A 19,267-nucleotide genomic window follows, 5' to 3' on the forward strand; every position below is an offset into this window, starting at 1 on the left:
AATCAGTAATAATAAAACTCAGCATAGTAGCAAAAAGAAAGAAGTCCATTTAAAGGCACAATACTTGATCAGTGACTGGCAAAAATGACATTTGATCCATCATCTTAAGGCTGTGAGAGGTATCCATTTATCATGTGTGATATTGTGTAGAGCCTCTTCAATCTCCATTTGGTTTGGTGTGAAGCCTTAAACTGATTTGGCAAGAATTCCTCATTTTTTAAATTTGTGGTTGTGTTTTTTTGTTTTTTTTTAATGAAGACAAAGAAGAAAATTGGAATATAAAAAATAATCAGCAAATTGTAATAACTGACCTATTTCAAAAGATGGTTTGGTGCTTTTGTCTTTCACCGTTGTGATTGCTGAGTATTGTTCAGCTCACTTGGTGCATCTTGGGTTGAGTGAGAAATGTTTTAGTTGTATGTATGTGTGTGTATGTGTGTATATATATATGTGTGTGTATGTGTATGTGTGTGCCCACCACACATGATGTATGTGTATGTGTGTGACTCAGTGTTGCAGGAGCTTGCCAGAAATATGGACAACACAAGAAAAAATGGCAATTATAGCATGGTTGAGTTTTGTTATGTCCAGCTCTATCCATGGCAAGTCTCAGAAAAGCAGCATTCTTTGGGTCCTTGAGGCCATTCAATTTGTGTCAAGATTCCATCCACCTGTTTAATTTTCTTATTGTATCAAGGTGAATTTCTGGAGGTATTGAGAATATAGTATACCATGTTTTGTTTTGTTTTTCTGTTTTTAAAAAGTATTGCTCCTTTAAATAATTTTCTTGTTTCAGGGCATCTTTTCAATCCCTCATATCTCTACTTGGGCACCAAAAAAAACCCAAAAAAACAAAAAAACAAACAAACAAAAAAAAAAGAAAAAACACAAAAAGAAAAAAAAAACTCCACAAAAACACACATATATACATACAATATTTTAAAGTAATTACTGTTAGTCTTTTCTGTGTGTAATTGCAATTTTTAAAATTCCAGATATATCTGTCTAGGGTGCAAAATCTCACATTGAACTGTTCTTGAGAGAAGTTCAACATGAGGAAAGCTTTTGTTGTTTGTTTGTTTTAAAATTGATCTGTGGGGTTTTTTGCCTTTCTTTTTTTGTTGGTTGGTTTATTTTTGTATTTGAAGAGATTCTTCCTTTCCCTATAATTATTTATCTATGTCTTTAAAAAATATACACATAGAAAAAGTTTTACATAAATAACAGTTGAAAAACTGAACTTGTCTTTGCCCAAATACACCTGAATGAACATCTCCTTCTAGATTATAGGCACACTACTGTGCCCTGATTGAAAATCTACCCAGCTCCATCCCTTCTGTAGTTTTTTCCTGTTTTTCTCCTGGGTGAAAGAGAGTATTAGGAGGGTTTATTCACTATTGATGAAACAAATAGAAAAAATTTAAAGACAAATTACAGCATCACTGCAAAACCCACTGAGATAAGCAGGGCTTTGTGCAATATAAGTAGGCCCTGATAAAACCTGCCAGATGGCCAAATTGACCTCAGTCCCCCATGGACAGGGGGAAGCATTGTCTGATAGCCCCTAATTAACAACTTGGGGGCATTCATGCAGTCAGAGGTATTTTTCCTTCCATAAGTTTCCTTTCCATTCTGCTTACTACATAGTGCTTACTTTTCATAGTATATACTCTGCAGATAGAGGCTATGGAAGGAAGGCTGTTTGTGAAGTGAATGAACCACTCCTATCATGGCAGGGCCAAACCTCCTGTCTGCCTCAAGTTTGGTGCTATGGTCCAGCAAGCTGGCTGGCTCCATACTGACCTCATTCTACCAATCCTCACCGCTCCCTTGATGCTTCATTTCCCTTGCAACTTTTTCTCTTAGGACTTGATCACTTAGTTTTTGGATTTCAAAATACTTTTTTTTTTTACTTCTGATGATTTTTATCTGCTTGTCCTTACTTCTCCACATTACATTGAAAGCCTGTATGAGTGTGTGTTTGTGAGGATGAATCACAAAAAAATTATGAATTTGATCAGTAGCACCAAAAGTTGGGGATAACAGAGGGGTTCCTACCATTTTTACTCAGGGAGGGCCCTCTTGAAATTCATAAAATGGGAATAAGAAGTAGGTAAAGAAGACCCCAAACTTATATATTTACCTTTTGTTAAGATCTTCCTTCTAAGAAGAAACTGAGGAAGGACTGAATTCTTTCTTAGTTCACTAAGGAGATATCATGTTTATTATCAGAGAAGAAAGAAAGGAAGAGAGAAAGAAAAGAAAGAATAAAAAGAGAAAGGAAAGGAAAGGCAAAAATAAGGGAAAGGAGGGAGGGAGGGAGAAGGGAGAAAAGAAAGGAAGTTAAAAGAGAGGAAGGAAAATAAAAGGGAGGAGGGATGGATGAGAAATACCCAGAGTTCTTACCACAATTTTCAATATTGTCAGCTTCCCTTAATTTTTTAAAGTTTATCTAGAGAATCACCAATAATTCTGATAGCCTTTTTTGTGTTTGTGCTTTTCTTTACCTTAACAGAAGATACTCATTTAACTTTCTTTTCTTCAAGAGGAATAAGTCCAAAGAAAATAAATGGCTTGAGGTGATCCAAGTCACACAGTTCCTGACTGTTAACTAATACTGATGATAGCACTTTGTATATCTCCCTTAGAGGAATCAGTGTATCACAATAACCAAATTATTTTCTTTAAAACTCAAATCCCAATAGTTGCTTCTCTGATATATCATTTCCATTTGGATCCATGCAACAAACTTCACTGATAGAGACTTTTAGTTTTTTCTTAACATGAGGAGGTGATGTGATATCCTACATGTAAAATCTGTTCTTGGTTTACTGATCCACTGAAAATGACCCATTTTAACATGGACTTATAAAATACCATCTTACCATTCCACTAGTTATTTCCTTCTAGGCTTGCTCAGAATCACTTGAGTAGTTCAAGGAATTCTGGGCCCAATTCTTGTCCTGGTATGGGCAGGATCTGTTGAGATCAGATCATTTCATTGTTTTACATAATGGTAAGTCAATACTAGAAGCTATAGAATTTAATGAGAAACTATCTTCTCTTTCAGTATTTCTCCCTGTATTCCATTCTTCCATGGTAGTTTCATTATGACCTCCTCCCCATTCCCATTTGTCTCATCCAGACAAGAAAGGGCTTTTCATTTTTCTTCAAACAACATCCAGTGTGTTTCCCCCAATAGTCAGTCTCAAGAATATGATAGTCAAAAATCTTCATGAGGCCAAACTGGAGTTACTTTTCTTTAAAAAAGAAAGGAAAAGAAGCTCTAAGGGCTTTCTATCCATATTTCCAATCTCATTCTGCCAATCTCAAGCACTCCTCATTCCTCCAAAACAGTCTTCAAGTCTCATTCTGGGAAGAGTCTTAATGCTACAGTATAGTGAGTTGATTTGTTCCATGTTGATCTCATTCTACCAATCCTTTCATTTTCCTGGAGACTGCAATATACGGCTGTTGACACTTGTAAACTGAGTAGACAGAGGGAATCGGGGAGTGTAAGGGGTGATGGAAGAGCAGTCAACATAGGCTTACAATGAGGTGGGTCACTACTCCTCCCTACTAATAGCACTACTGATACCTGAATCAAGGTTAGGCTCTCAACTTTCTCTTCTCCTCCTTGATGATAAAAGGCTGGCTCAGAACTTTGAGTTCTTTCTTTGTGCAGATGCTCCAGGTTCAAGTGCATGTGCATTCATGTGCACGCACACGCTTGCACACACACTCACCCCACAGTGTTTTCCTACCCATAAAAAGATCTTGCTTGATGCTCATTTCTGGTCCTTTTCTGGTACAGGAGGAGCGAGAGAGAAACAGATATTGACAGACTCTTTTTCTTCCTGTGATTTTTACCTAGAACAAAAACATGACTGTTGGATTACTTCTTGAAAATGAACTATCCACAAGCCCCCAGACCTCTCAAGGCTCACAAATAGATAGTAGTGGGCCATGAATTCTTGTGTGAGTCCTAAAATTGTTCATCTGACTGTTTGGCCTTTGTATTCAACTGACTTGTTTCTTGGTGAGAATGAAAAACATTCTGCTAAAACCAATTTTGATTGGGGGTGGGAAGAACAGAGGATGAGGGAAGAGGATATATTAGAATTCATTTTATACAGACCAAGTAATGAAATTTCTAACATAAACTTGGAAGTATTTAAGGAGCTCAGGAGTACAAAACTAAGGTAGGAAAGTTTCCCCTGAGAGAAGAATTCATGTTGTTTGGTATGAGATTGTATTTAGTAGTTTTTTTTAACTACATAGAAAGCATTCTCTACAGGAAGTAAGTTTAAACTCATTTTCCAAACTAATGCCAGTGTTGTTTACTCTTACCATAGACTTACTATTGGGTGGAACAAAAAGCCAGAAAGAGAGTAGATAATCAGCAGGTTAAAATCAGTTTCTTATTATCTTACAATCCTAACAGCTGTCTATATTTCCTGATTATACACAAATTAATGTAAATCAGCAACAACTCTCAAGCATGTAAACTTCCTCCATCTGTTCTAAAATATAGGCTTATAGAATCTAAGGTCTGCAAAATCTCTTCAGAGGTTTTACAATTCATCCCTTAAAGTAGTGCTAGGTGGTAGGTACCTAACCCATTCCTGAAAATCTCAAGAAAAGTCCATTATTGAGAAAGATTAGTTATAAATGCTTTTAACTTAAATCTCTCCAGTTGCAAATTAGACCTCTTTTCATCCATTCATTCATTTATTTCTAACTTAAATCCTTGCAGTTTGTATAATAGGTAAAACTCAATTGGGGAGAAAATGCAATGCCTTGTTTTATATATTTATCTACTATTTCTCTCTCTTCAATGCCATGTCTCCCATACTTTTCATCTTCTTCCTGGGCATTATCAGTTCCTTCCTCAAGTGGGTATAGTAGAGATGTGTCTTCCTATCCCTGTGCCTTTTCTTTAATCTGTTTACTGAAAGGTGCAGTTTGTCCTGCAGCCAAGACTCGTGATTTCTATTAATGACACCTTCTGAAGGCAGCAGACTGAGAACTACAGGAGGCCTCAGTACCCACAACCAACAGCTTGGGTGAAGGGCTAAGAATAGACCAAACTGGAAATTAATAGATTAGGTCCAAGAATTATCTGTCCTCTTCTGTCCCATCACATACAGAACAAGAAAATCTCCAGTAGGGAACAGCTGACCATTGCCAATTCCAAACAATAAATCAGACTCCTGCATCAAAAGAAAGCTTCAGAGATCCCGAAATCCATCCTTTGTCCAAGCCAAACTTGAAAAGAAGGTTTGTTTCCCATTCTAAATGATTTCCAGGAAATGAGATGAAATAACTTACCTTTTACAATGTTACAATTGGTTATCAAGAAAACAAACCTCTGGTAAGCAATCTTATCTCTTATGGAAACTGCTAATCCATAGGAATTTATCTGTTATAAATAGCTGGTTTTCTCCATTTGTTCCCTAGATCCCAAGATAAATCTTGAATCCTCTGGGCTGTGGGTTCAGGCTAAGTTGAGACTGAGGTGCTAGTTGCAGTTTAGAGGTTCCCTCAAAGTCTAGGCCAGTCACAAAAATCTGGTAATTCCCAGGCAGCTAGATTCATAATCATACTGGACCATGGGCAACTCACTACTTTTTGTGCTTCTGTTTTCTTATCTGTAAAATAAAAATATAGTTATCTCTGTATCTTTCCTATAGTCTCAGGATGATGTAAGGATTGGTTGAATGATGTTTATAAATGGTTGATGCTCTTTGGGAAAAAGGGCTATTAAAAAAAAAAAAAAAAGTTTGGTATGATTGTCTGAAGGACTCTTCAAGAAAATGATAAGCTTATTTTCAAGATGGAGCTCATAGCTAGAAGCCAGCAAAGTTGATGACATATAGACTTCCAGTCAGGGATTTTAAAACCTGGAGATCTTTAGTGAATCAGTATCTCTGAGTTTAACATTTGCAGTTTAATCTGCTGTTTATCTTAGCTACAAAGCTTAAGTGTCCAATTTATAAATTTTGAAGCAAATATATTAAAAAAGAAAGAAAAAAGCAAATCTTAAAAAATTGGAGAAATCTTGGGAGACTTGATTTGAAAGTCTCATCAAATTTATTCAACTTCAGGCCGACAGGACATTCTTTGTATTCATCTAGCCCAGAACTCTGAAAAATACCTATTGACAATTTTCTTCTTACATGACGAAAAGCAATTTGAGGCCATTTCTTGCCTCTATTTTCCTTTTCAATGTGGGTTTTCCCTCACAACTGACTTACCTTCTCTTTGCCTCTATTCAGATGTGTGAGAAACTATATTGTTTTGTTTTCCAAACAGTCATCCCAGCAGCTAAAAATTCAGGTCATGTTGGTAGGTTTTAATCATTGCCTTGTATGTATCTAAAGGGAGTGTTTCCTTTGTCCCCACATTCCCCATGGGAACCTGTTACACAAGAAACTTTCACAAAGGGTTCAAGACTAGTTGAAAATCATGGAGATAAGATTTCCTTTAAATCTTGTTTGTTTAAATTTGATATTCAGGTTATTATTAGTATTATCATGTATGGGGGTTTGTTTTTGTAGTCGTTAAATTCAACCAACAATATATACATTGGCCGAGGTCATGAACCTATTCTAAGAATCATTGTAATATTTCCTAATATCTAAAAATAGAGTGAAGGAGGATGGGAGCAGTGGAGAATGAGACTTAAACCACTGCAGCTCTGATTTTCCACTAGCTCTGAAGTCCTCTATAGGGAGGGAAGTTCCATGACTTTCAACTATTGTGGGTTTCTCAAACCCTGGCCCCTTTCCTTGGAGTTCAGGTGTATTTTGGTGCAGAGATTCTCATCTGCAGTATAAATGATGAGAATCTATGGCTATCCCAAAGCAATATGGGCAAATACATTGGTATGCAAGTTCTAGTCATTTGCTGTAAATTCTTATCACAATTTGGCTGTTGGTTCCTGAAATGAACTCCTTTCCCATCTACACTGAATGAGCCATCCTAGCCTCATTTTAAAGGCCAGTTGATGTCTCAGAAGTCAGTATTAATTTCTCCTTGGGTTTTATATCTGATGACTATATGCATTGGCCAAACTCTGGTGCCATTTATTCATTCCTATAAGGCATTAATTGATTATATCCTAAGGAAAGAATAAATGAGACCAGGAACCAGGAATTTCTGCTCTTATCATTTGTTGAGTTTGGGATGGAGAGTAAATTAGCTATATAGTTCATATGATATCTGTGAATAAACAACCAAAATACAAATATATGAAAATACAATGAGAAATAAAGTTGATTTTTAGGTAGGTGGGTGGGGAGGGAGAGTGAATGAATAAAGAGGGGAAGGGCTTTCTGTTATACATGAAAAGAAAATAATAGAGATCATCTGAACATTGCTTCCTATTCTAATCTCTTTGGGGCAGAAAAAGCAGTCATATTCTCTTTAAATAGGGAAACATGATTTTTTCGTGGTTGCTTCCACCACTGCTCTCTCTATTATGAGGTCAGAAAAACCTACTGAAGAGGGGAGAGAAGCATGTTCTCATGAACAGATCCAGAAACTAGGAGTCAAAACTCCAAGATTCTATTCTTAGCCCTACTCCTGATCTATGTCAACTCACTTTTGGTGCCAGTTTCCCCATCTGTAAAATGGGGGAAATATTTCTTACCTACCTCACAGGGGTGTTGTGAGGATAACACAATTTATGTTTGATAAAGCACTTTGCAGATAAAAAATTATTATAGTTACCAAATGGTGTTCCTTATTGATTTAAGAGTATTCAGAAACATACCAGAAATCACAATTATAGAGGAATCTGCATATAGCTCAAGAAAGCTGTTCTCTGTCTTTTCTCTCTACAAATATTTCACTTTCTTCCTTCCCAAAAGTTGAGCAGGAAGAAAGGGTTCCAAATGAGCTTGTCTGTCATCAGAAAGAGCTATTCAAGAAGCAAAGAAAATCCTGGTTCTTCTTTTTCTTTTCAGTCAAAAAGAAAAGGTCAGTGACAGCTTTCTGTGGCAAGCAGATATTGCTCCTTATAATTTTGTCATTTCAAATATTCTTCATAGGGTCAATTTCTGTTTTAATTGATTGATCAGCCCTCAGCTCCCCTTTTGGATCCGGAAAAGATTTGCTCGTATTATTTTGGAATAAGCTATATGATTTTTGTGTTTTGTTTTGGGGAGGCTGGCACACTGTTGTTTGCTGGGAAATATTGGCTTCCAAAAACACATTTTTTACTGAAGAAATAGATTTATGAGTATTCATTTTGGGGTGATGGGAGGCAGGGAGGGCCTTCCAGTTTTATGGCTGCCTAACACAAAACAAAGTTTCCCTCTTCTCTCAGTTTTTCACATGCTCCTTCCCCACCTCATCTTCCATATACTCCACAAGAACCAATTTTGGATTCTAAAACATGGCATGAATTAACAAAATGCAACTGGTCTGCTTTCTTAAGGTACTCCAGTATTAAGCAGAACCATAAATCAGGCTGGGCAGGTTGACATTTCAATCACATTGACTCTGATTCTTTCTCTGTCTCTTTGTCTTTCCTATGTCTCTATCTCTTTTTCTCAAAATTGCCCAGAAACTTCTGCTTTAGAAATTCTCCCTCAGAATCACTTGTGATCTCTCTCTGAATTCAATGAAATTTCTCACACAAGTAAGATCTTTCTCAAAACTCTGTAGGAGCTCCTTTGTTATCTGTAGGATGACAAAATTTGCTTTTAATGTGTTTTAGAACCCAAAATAAAACCCAGCTTGTTATCTTTAAAATCATTATATAATGCCAGCAAGTCCAGTTAGATATGAGAATTTAGGGGAAGGGGAAGGGTGATTAATAGGATTCGGGAGGGAAGGGGTAAGGGAAAGATAGGATATAACTTAATTTGACAATTGCTATTTTGTTACTGACTAAAATAGTGAGAAGTGACATTGTATTTCTGAGTGGTTTACAATTGTCACTCTCTCCTGAATCTAGGATTTGAGTGGGGATCCAAGGTTGAAGATGTCATGGGTTTCTTTTGGAATCCGTGGGACTGCTGAGGTTACATCTTCACCCCTCTCCCCTATCAGCAGCAGGACCTAAGGAAGGTACAGCTCTGGCCTTATTGCCAGGGCGGGCCTCCACTCCCCTCTGTACTTGTCAGCCCTGTCTTACTTCCACAGAAATCCTGGCACTTATCAGAAAGGCCCATCCAGTCCTTACTTGTCCACTGCTTCAGGTCTGGGCAGCTCTTCCAAACTTCATCTCCCTCTGCCTTTTCACCAGCCTTGAAAGTACGATTGCTGCATGCTTTTCGCCAAATATGTTGCCAACCTTGGAGAGCCCAGTCCTGGGTTCTATCCCCCTTCTCTGCATCTCCATAGGCTCAGCCTGCCTGATGTAAATGAGTAGTCCTGCTGTTTCCTTCACTTAAATATGTGTGCCTTTAAAAGGTGTGGCCCTGGGCCAGGCAAGATCCAGGAGATTTTTTTTGGTGGGGTGGGAGGGGGGGTGGGCAAGTGCTGCATGAGGGTGGGGGAGGGGGAGAAGTGTAGGGACAGGGAAGATGTGTTACATACGCAGTGGAGTGTTCCACACCAACCTGTAAACCCATCCTTAGCCTCCAAGTGAAACTAGACAGGAATTCAAAGCACATGCGCTATTATTTAGGGCATTATATAATAGAAATAATGAACACTCTGATGCTATGTTATTTTTACACAGTACTCTGGGATACTTTCAGGCATGACTGTTTATCAATAACTTTGGCTAGATCTGTTCATTATCGATTGGTTCATTTTATTTGATTGAAATTTTTTTGGCTATGAAATGCTTAAAAAAAATCCCAATAAATTTTGGAAAACTACTAACTATAAGTTACCAATTCTAATTTGAGATCTGAAGTTGACAAAATGAATTGTGAAGAATCAAGGAACCTAATTGGTGCACATGTATGTGTATCTGTGCATTTCTATTTTACTTACACATGTATACATGTCTATGCTGACCATGTGCATATATATGTTTTAATATATATGTATCAATAGCTGCTTCTTAAAGGGCTTTCAAAATTGATGAATCTAGATTTCTCTTTTTTTCCCCTTAAAACATGTGAACATTTTAGGGTTCTTGCTGGTCTTGAAATACTTAGATGGTTTTTTACCCCCATAGCCAGGAGTGTGCAAAAGGAATCAGAATATAATATCTCTTTCCCTCATCAAGGGATAAAGAGGCAGACAATAGCAAGGTCTGTACGGGGTCTTTGCAGGGACTGTTTTAGGAATAATGTCTTCACTCCATCTATATTTGTAGACAGTATTTTCAGATTGTATCCTGAGTAAAATTGAAAGAAGGTCAGAAAGGGTCATTCTAAATGACTTACTCTCAATTGAAGAGAAATATGGTGTGGTAAATGGAAATTTCAAGCTGCTCTTTGGGGTACTGCATATATGAATTCCCCACCCAATTATTTTATCCTTCTTAACAATGAAGAGAAGCCATATGGGAGAGTAGATAAAAGACCAACTTTAAAGCTGGGTGTAAGTGCTTTCTCTAACATATATTGGCTATGTGACTTCAAGCAAGTCTCTTAAATCTCTGTACCCCAGGTAACTTTCAAAGACTTAAGTTTTAGATGAGTTGCTGATCTATACTGGTGAAGGGAATTTCCACACCAGGAATTTCCCACTCCAATGAAATTAGAGGCCAAAAAGCTCACCACAGTTACCACTACCAACAACTATAATAACAACAAAACAGTGAAACTGGTCATTTCTGATTCTATTGCACAACCAGGGACAATGAGATCAGTCCAGTGAATATCATCTAAATCCCAAATTCTTATACAACCCCACATGGAGCCTCATAACTGAATATGAGGATTGCAAAATTATGATTTATCATCAGTAAATGTTTGATTTGTATGCCTATTCTACATATGTATATACCTTGGCAAAAAGGGGTCATAAGTGGAAAAAATTTTAAAAGCCCTGATCGAATCTCCCCTCCAAAAGGTCACAGAGAAATTGGTTTCTTGCTAAAATGAAATCATATTAGAAACTAAAATAAGCAGCAGCATATTTTAAAAGGACTGACTTTTAGAGATAATTTATAGTACAGACTTTCTGAGATATATACTTTTCATATATATATACATACATTATATAAAAATATATGTACATATATTTATATTCTTGCAATTTTTAAGTTTTAACAATTCAGATGAATAGAAATGTATTTAGTGAAGACCTATAAGTAACAATGGGAGATAATAAAGATGAAATAAGATATAGTGTCTGCCTTCCAGTAGCTTACAGTATAATTGGAGTTCATGAAATAAATATGAGCTTGAATAGTGTCAAGAAGTTTTATACTGGACAAACCCCAATTCTGAAAACTATCATATATGACTTAGAAAATAAATTTTTACTTCTTATTAGTAGTAACTAGACTTACACTATTCCAAACCACATTATTTTAAGTTTTACCAAATGTGTTCTTTCACAAAAAAAAAAAAAAAAAAGAAAAGAAAATACCTTTTTTATTCCTCCAGAAAAAAAGATTCTAGTATAAAATGGTAACCTATGGTGCTGACACATCCTTATAATACATTTGCTCTCTTAATGAGAACAAGACTCAGTAGTAATTTAGCCAACAGTCAAAAAGCATTAAATGCTTACTATGTGCTAAGTAAACTCTAGGGAAAAATGGGAAAATAATGCCTGTCCTCAAAGAACTCATAATCGAATGAATAGGAAAAACATCATTCAAACATCTATGTAAAAGCAATTATAGATAAGATAAATCGGGGATAATTTCAGGGAGAAGACATTAACTTTAAAGGGATTGGCAAAAGTTTCTTGTAGAAAGTGATTTTAGCTGGCATTTGAAAGTAATTAGGGAAGTCAGGAGGCAGAGTTGATGAGGAAGAGCATTCTAGGCATGGTAGACAGCCAGGGGAAATGCCTGAAGTTGAGAGAAGTAACTTGTGCAAGAAATAGCAGAGTGTTTCTGGATCACAGAATACATAGAAGGGGTCCAGGGGTAAGAATCCTGGAGAGAGGAAAAGGCCAGATTGTGAAGGGCTTTGAATGCTAAACAGAATATTTTGCATTTGATCTTGGAGGTGAGAGGGATTCATTGGAGTTTATTTGAACTAGGGTGGGGGTGGTGCAATGAGATAGGGTCAGACCTGGGCTTTAGGAAGATCACTTTAATAGCTAATTGATAGCTGACTTGTGTCAGGAAGACCCACCAGCAAGTAGATTACTGAAATAGTCCAGGAGTTCAGGCATCAAGGTGCTCTTTTCTATATGCTCTGATTCTCCCCTTCACTCATTTTCTTTTTCTTATACAGATTCTGTACTGTTCCTATGTGCCCTGTTGTTGGATGGGCCATGATCTACAAATTTTGTGGCTCTTTTGGCCTCCAGGTACCAGGATGAGAATGCAGGACACAGCTTCCAGTGTATGCCTTCCCTAAGACAAAATACATATTATTTCTCAGAACTAGGAAACATTTTTATCCCCATCCCTTTTGTCTCCTCACATTAAACTTGTTTTTTCCTTCATGGACTCGTCTATGGCCTGAAAGAATATTTCCAAGATAGTTACAAATATATCAGTAGTGCAGAAATGCAGGCCTCCATCATAGAATATGAGGTTATTTAAGGTATGGATGGGATGAAGATGAGAAGCTGTAGGAAGCTCCTGACTTTGCTCTATACTGTCATGATGTTTTCATTATCACTGCTACCCATTTCTCTCTGTCATATCATCATGGATTTCTACTCATGAACTTTAACAGAGCTATACTAATCTCCTTGAAGAAATTTCTCAGAGAACTGACCAAGAATCTGACCATAGATTATATTATAACCACACAAGTTCGATTTCTACCATTATAAGTTATACGTAATTTTGCTTTGTTTTTCTGATTAGGATGACAATTTATCTGTAATTTATAATCTTAGAGAGCTGCCTGGGAGACCAACTGATAAAGTGATTTGCTCATGGCCATACAACTAATATGTTTCATAGTGTTCCTCCCTCCGAGGCTCCACTCTATAAGGTCACTGTGCTCTTCCATATAATTACCAGTTCTCAACCCATGGAGACTAAGGCAGGCTTTCTTTGAAATTCTGTAGAGTTGGAATCCAAAGCATGCCAGTGAATTGGCTTTACTTAATATGAAGGAGAGGCAATTTTCTGAGATCTCTGGGGCCAAAAACTCCTCCTGCTGATAGTGCTAAGTTTTAAGAATCACAAGTTGATTAAAGAAGTTTCTCAGAGAAACCAAAACCTCTGGCTATTAATAACTACACAGAATTTATATTTTTCATTTTATTTTACCCAAAAATTGGATAAAAATTTCATTTTCATTTTCTCCACAAGTCTGCCAAAATGTTTCAGGTTTCTCCCATGTTACTCTCCTGCAGGCAACAGTTTAGATCTGAAAATATTTTCTAATGAAATCTGATTCTTAACTTTGATTTCCAAATGTATTAGGACATAGAATAATAATCATTTGTTTGTAAAAATAAAATTTTAAGATTTAATAGCAACTTGAAAGCATTCTTCATAATTATTAGTCACCAGTTGCCATGATAATCTGCTAATGCCAAGGCAAAGAGTTCATTCACCTCTAACAACCTCACCTTTAAACCAGTCACTTCTTTTCTCTCCATTCTTCCTTTATTTTATCCTGTATTCATAATCAACAATTTATTCTGAGTAGTAGTCAAGTGAGCATTAATCCAGCTCCCAAGAACAGATTAAATGCATTTTTTTTGTTTCCTGCACTGCTTTTTTTTTTCATCCTCTCTGTCTTGCAGATTTGATATCTTACTTGCAGAGATATTTTTGGTGCTATTATTAAAACAGATTTCAGTAATTAATAATTTCAGCTCAACTAAACAAAGCATTTGCCTGTTGGGGAATTTTATCTCTTCTCTTGATGTCACTGACTTTAAAATACTCACACATCATGATGAATTTGAGACAAAATTCTAAATTATAGTGTTAAGACCCCAAAATATATGGGTTTTAATGATTGCCACACTCTTAAGAATAACAATGAATCAATTTCTGCCCCTGCTCAAGAGCAGGATAATGGGACCAATGCAGACTAGGGCTAAGGAAGGAGAAAAATCACACAACATAAATCTCATACATTACAAACAGAAGAGGTTCAGAATTTAGCCAGGATTTTTTAATACCAGTCTTAGGTACAAAAAGATGACAGGACAAGAATGGAGTGCACAAATTGGTTATTTTGGTGGAGTACATCTTCCCTCCTCTCAGGGACTCTTCCTCCATACAGAAAGTTCACATCCTTATTATCTGTGACCCAATAGAGCAAAGAGCTTAGAGAGAGCCCTGTGTTCTTGGTCAACATGAGGAAACAAGTATAAGTAGTTTCCCCAGTAAGAGAGGGAAAATTGAACTGAATTTATAAGCCTATAGTCAAATCTACCATCAGATTTTCCCCACAAAAGATAAGTTGAAAACTTGAAAATTGGATAAAAATGGAATGTTTTAAAATGCAAAATGACTTTAAATGTGCTGTATGATTTCATTCAGACTTAAGAAAAGTATTTATGGGTATACTTGCACAGTTGGGCCTGAAAATAATTTTCACAAATTATTTAGTCATAAAAATTCTTTTTTTACTCATAAACTGCACTTTGGCTGGGAACATGTGATCATTGTCACCTCCACCTCTTCTCACTCATTTATCCTTCATTCCATGATTTCTATAACACAAAATTAGCAAATAAATATCCAGAAGAAGCAAAATAAAACTATTCGATTCATCATTATTAAGTGCCTAATATATGCAAGACATTGAGCTAAGCATTCCCATAATACAAAGAAAATGAAAAACAATAATCCTGGTGTTCAAGTAGATTACATTCTATTCCTAGATTGTAGCATTTAAGCAGATTGATATACTTTGAGCAAAAGGAGAATACTACTGGTTTGAGTATGCAGCAAAGGTTTTACTAAAAGGAAGCCTTCTATAAGTTAATCACTGAAGGAGACTAAGGATTCTCAGAGGAAGAAATAAGAAGAGACAATTATTTTCACTTTCATTAAGGCCCATTCACTATGTGATAAAATTTAAATTTGTCCTGCATTTTTTTCTGGCCCAGAAAAATGTTCTAGTTTTCATGGCTGATGAATCAAACTTACACTGCTACAGGGCTTCCTTAATGAGAAAGACAGCACTCAGAACAGATCAATTTAGCAATCCATATAGGAAAAACTAAATGGATGAAGATTATATATCATCCAACTTAGTATCTGCATCTGGATGTGTAGTTAATCCGTTACATGTGTAATTTGGATGGGCAATGTAGATGGACAATAAGTCAGGCCTGTAATTGAATAGGAGATAGGGCTGGAGTGTATTATGGTAATTGTGCAATGTTTCAGATGAGTCCAAACTTCTCACTACCACCAAAATCTATTTATAAAAAAAAAATACTACAGTATTCTTTCAGTGATTCTATCTGGCTGTAAATAATTGGCACAGTAGATATAGTAAAATTAAAATTGCAAGTGATCCAAAAGGCAGTGCATACTTGATTGGTGCAGTAAGATATCATCCAAATCAAGATGTGAATAGGCCAGCCACATTCTAAGAAAGAGGAAAAGTCTGAGAGCTGCATGGTTATTCATAAAATATTAAAAGAAGTAGAAAGAGATCTCTATCCAAAGTGGGCATAAATATTCTTAGAGGATTTGAGGTAGGTTATGGCCAATATATGATCTCATAAGATGAGAACGCATGGAATTAATACTGATATCAGTAAGAGAAGTCAATTAAGTACCAAAGTATTTATATACATGGAGAGGAAAGCTTATATATTCCTAAATTTCAATTTAATTCAACAAACATCTACTTAATACCCATATTCAAGGTACTGTGGGATTTTTTTCCTTTTATTTCAGGGCATTATATCTTCTGACCACTGCTTCAATTTGACATGTAGTCTAATTTAAAGAATGGTAAAAAAAAAAAAAACACAACTAAATGATTTGATATTCACCTGCTTTTTCTTCTCTCATTTGCTTTTAGTATAGATAAACCAATGAACTGGCTGAGAAAAAATAGCAACATGAACAGAAGGAAGGGCCTAGAGAATCATATTTCTTTTTGTAGATAGTTCACAGTTGTGGCATATACCATTACATCTCACACTTTGTGGAAATAAGAAAGGAGCACAGTACGGATTGTTTGAGCCTGGATTATGGATACTTAATGGTTACAAATAGCTATATAGAAAGGATGGAATTTGGAGGCTAGCACAAGCACTGAATTACTAGAATGAAATTCTAGGGACATAGAATAAATGAATGTATTCAAGAGTCTGGACAGGCATAGAATCTAGTACTCTGTGTTTTCACTCCTTAAACTTTTAGTACTTTAAATGTTATCATTTGAGAGAAGAATATATTGATTAGAGATATGTGGGGATTTTATATTGCATCCTGATGCTTATAAAGTAAGAGGTCAGGTCCAAAGGTTCCTTCTTTGTTCCTAGAATCATCTATGAAAGGGAAAAATACATTACAAGTTTGAACAAAATTAGATTTGGATAAAATCAGTTAGATTAATCCTGAAAGCAGGTGCAAATTGTTAGAGAGTGATGGGAAGAAGATTGGTACAATTTATTTTCTTCATTCTGAGCTAATCAGTGTTGTTATTTTATCAGTATAAGCCAGGAAAAATTAATAACTATCTTATCATAATATAACTTTGTTTAGGGAATCACACAAGGGAGTGACAGTTTGTAAAATTCATTGTTAGCATGTCATGAATAGAAACCTCTTTGTAAGGTTATGCCTGTTGCAGGTTTTTATATCATTCATCTTAGGAAAGAGTCCCTAAAACCAGTAAATGTTTTGCTGACTATGCCATATAAATGTCAATACTGTTGCCATTGCCTGTAATAGTGAACACAATAGGGTCACAGTGTCATGACTGCCATGGTCCTATACAAAGGATCCTATTCCAAAGAGGAAAGAGGGATGGTAATAGATTGACAGCAAAAGCTACGTCCTCAGCTCAGACCTTCTTACCAACCTTAATCAGTTGAAGGGTGGCTTTGGCGGGGAAGAGAAGGAAAGGAAGGTCTATTTCAAGGCCAGCAATTAAAAATAATAATAATTCTGTTTAAAATCATCTCCATATTTCCTTGCTGTGTCCTCTCTTTTCCTTGTTAGTGGCACATGCAGTTCTTGGTGCTTGGGGATGGCCAACAATTTCCACTATTCTTGGCCAGACTAAGAGGATGGACTAATGTCTAATCTGAGCCAATATCCCTTGGTTTCAGCTATGTGGACAGATTGGGGCATGCACACGTCCTCACTAATCCAAACCCGGTGCTATTCTCAGCAATCAGTGCCTGTGGATTTAATTTTCCTCATTTTTTTTTAATTTAAATGAATTACAACTACACAATTATATTGTAAAGGCAATTGTTTTCATAGTACAAGATGTTTTCTACTCTTTGGTTATAAGAGAGCTCGCTTTCTAATGTCAGAATCCCTGTCTCTCATCAGCCAAAAGGACAAGAATGAAAAAATGGCAGCCAATGAATGGTTCTTTCCCCTTTTCCTACTCAGTTTTGCAGGGATAGGTGGAAACAGATGCCAATTGGCAGGGTTCTTTAGAATCCTTCATATCAGGGTCTTTGGTTAACTATGAAAGCCTTTTATGTCCCTTCACTATGGTTAGGTTGAGATGGTAATGACAAACAAGTTAACTTCTCAAAACCTTGTGGTGCCTTTTCCCCCCCGGTGCTTCTCTCTCATGTAACTCCCTCCAGTCAAGGCATCCACTTGCAGCAAACAGCAATGCCAGTATTTTTTCCTCTGTATCATGTGCCAGTGCAGTAACAGACTTTAATGTATACATATATAAATAGAAATAGAGATATATCACTATAGTTATAATTATATAAAGGAGGTTCTGATGTAGCTGTGGTGGAGATAAACTATTCCTCTGCAGAAATATGTAATACTCAACAGAATCTAATAACTATCAGAGAATACCTGACATCCTAGAAGGGCACCATCAGATGGGTCACGCTCTCACAAAAAGTTTCCTTCTTTTCTGTAAAAGTTGCTGTTTCCAAAACCAAGAAAGATTAAAAAAAAAAAAGAAAGAAAAGAAATAAGAGAAATTTCTTTCAAACTTCCCTTGGTGCTGATGTTCATTTCCAGTCCCAAACCCATCCTATTCCCCATAAACAGCCAGTGTGCTGCCTTTCCAAATGGATTAAACCACCAATCAATTTTGGAAGGTGAGAGGCTGTCAAAACCAGGACCAATAGGAAGAGCCTGAATAGGATACTGAACCCACTTGATTTCTAATTCTGACACTGACTCTGGCCCTTCTTCTGTGACCTGGGCAAGTAGCTCAGCCTCAGTTTCCCCATCTGTAACATGGAGATAATAACATTTCCTTACCTCACGAGGAAGGGGAGCTTGTGAGGACAAATCAGTGACAACAAAATCATTAGAGGCTATTAATTTGGAGACAGCAACTTAATGTGCTTCAAAATTGTTTTATATGCTTCTAGAAGTCTTGTTTAATCTTATTTACTCCTCCTATTCCTATCTACTCCACAAATCTCACATCTCCATCTTTTAATACATGCACACTATTTTTTCTTCCATTGGCAATATATTTGAACACTGCGTCACAGTGGGGGGGGGGGGGGAGAGGAGATATATACAGGATGTTGGGTAGTGCTACATTCTACCAAGGGAACAACATCACAATTATTGTAAAAGGTGCTAGAATCAAACCTCATTTTATATACTTTGGTTCTTAGAGAAAAAATACACAGAATTCTTTCTGTGGAGCCTTACTATATAGATTGTTATAAGCATCTGTTTATCCAAAAAAATTAAAAATAGAGAAAAGGATAAAAGACAATACACAGAGATTCTGTAAAAAGTGTAACAAAAAAAAACCCAACTCTTTGCTATTTCCTATATAAATGTAAACTATCAGAGATATATCAGAGGCAGACCGCAAGAATGGAACATATTTAACATATGCTTTTGTTTGTTTTCATTTGTCATTGATACATGCCTTGTAGAATGGGGGAAGAGAGGGATTTCTTTGTGTTTATGCTTGTGGAGTGGTTGGGGAGGATGGGGTTGGGGCAGTGTCAATATGAGGAATTATTCATCTGTTCATTTCCATCATTGGTTGGAAGGGAACAGTACACAGAGAAGGGGAAAAGTAGAATGAGCACAATAGAACCATTTTTGATTTTG

The sequence above is a fragment of the Sminthopsis crassicaudata genome, chromosome 2, assembly GCF_048593235.1.
Source record: "Sminthopsis crassicaudata isolate SCR6 chromosome 2, ASM4859323v1, whole genome shotgun sequence".
Taxonomy (NCBI): domain Eukaryota; kingdom Metazoa; phylum Chordata; class Mammalia; order Dasyuromorphia; family Dasyuridae; genus Sminthopsis; species Sminthopsis crassicaudata.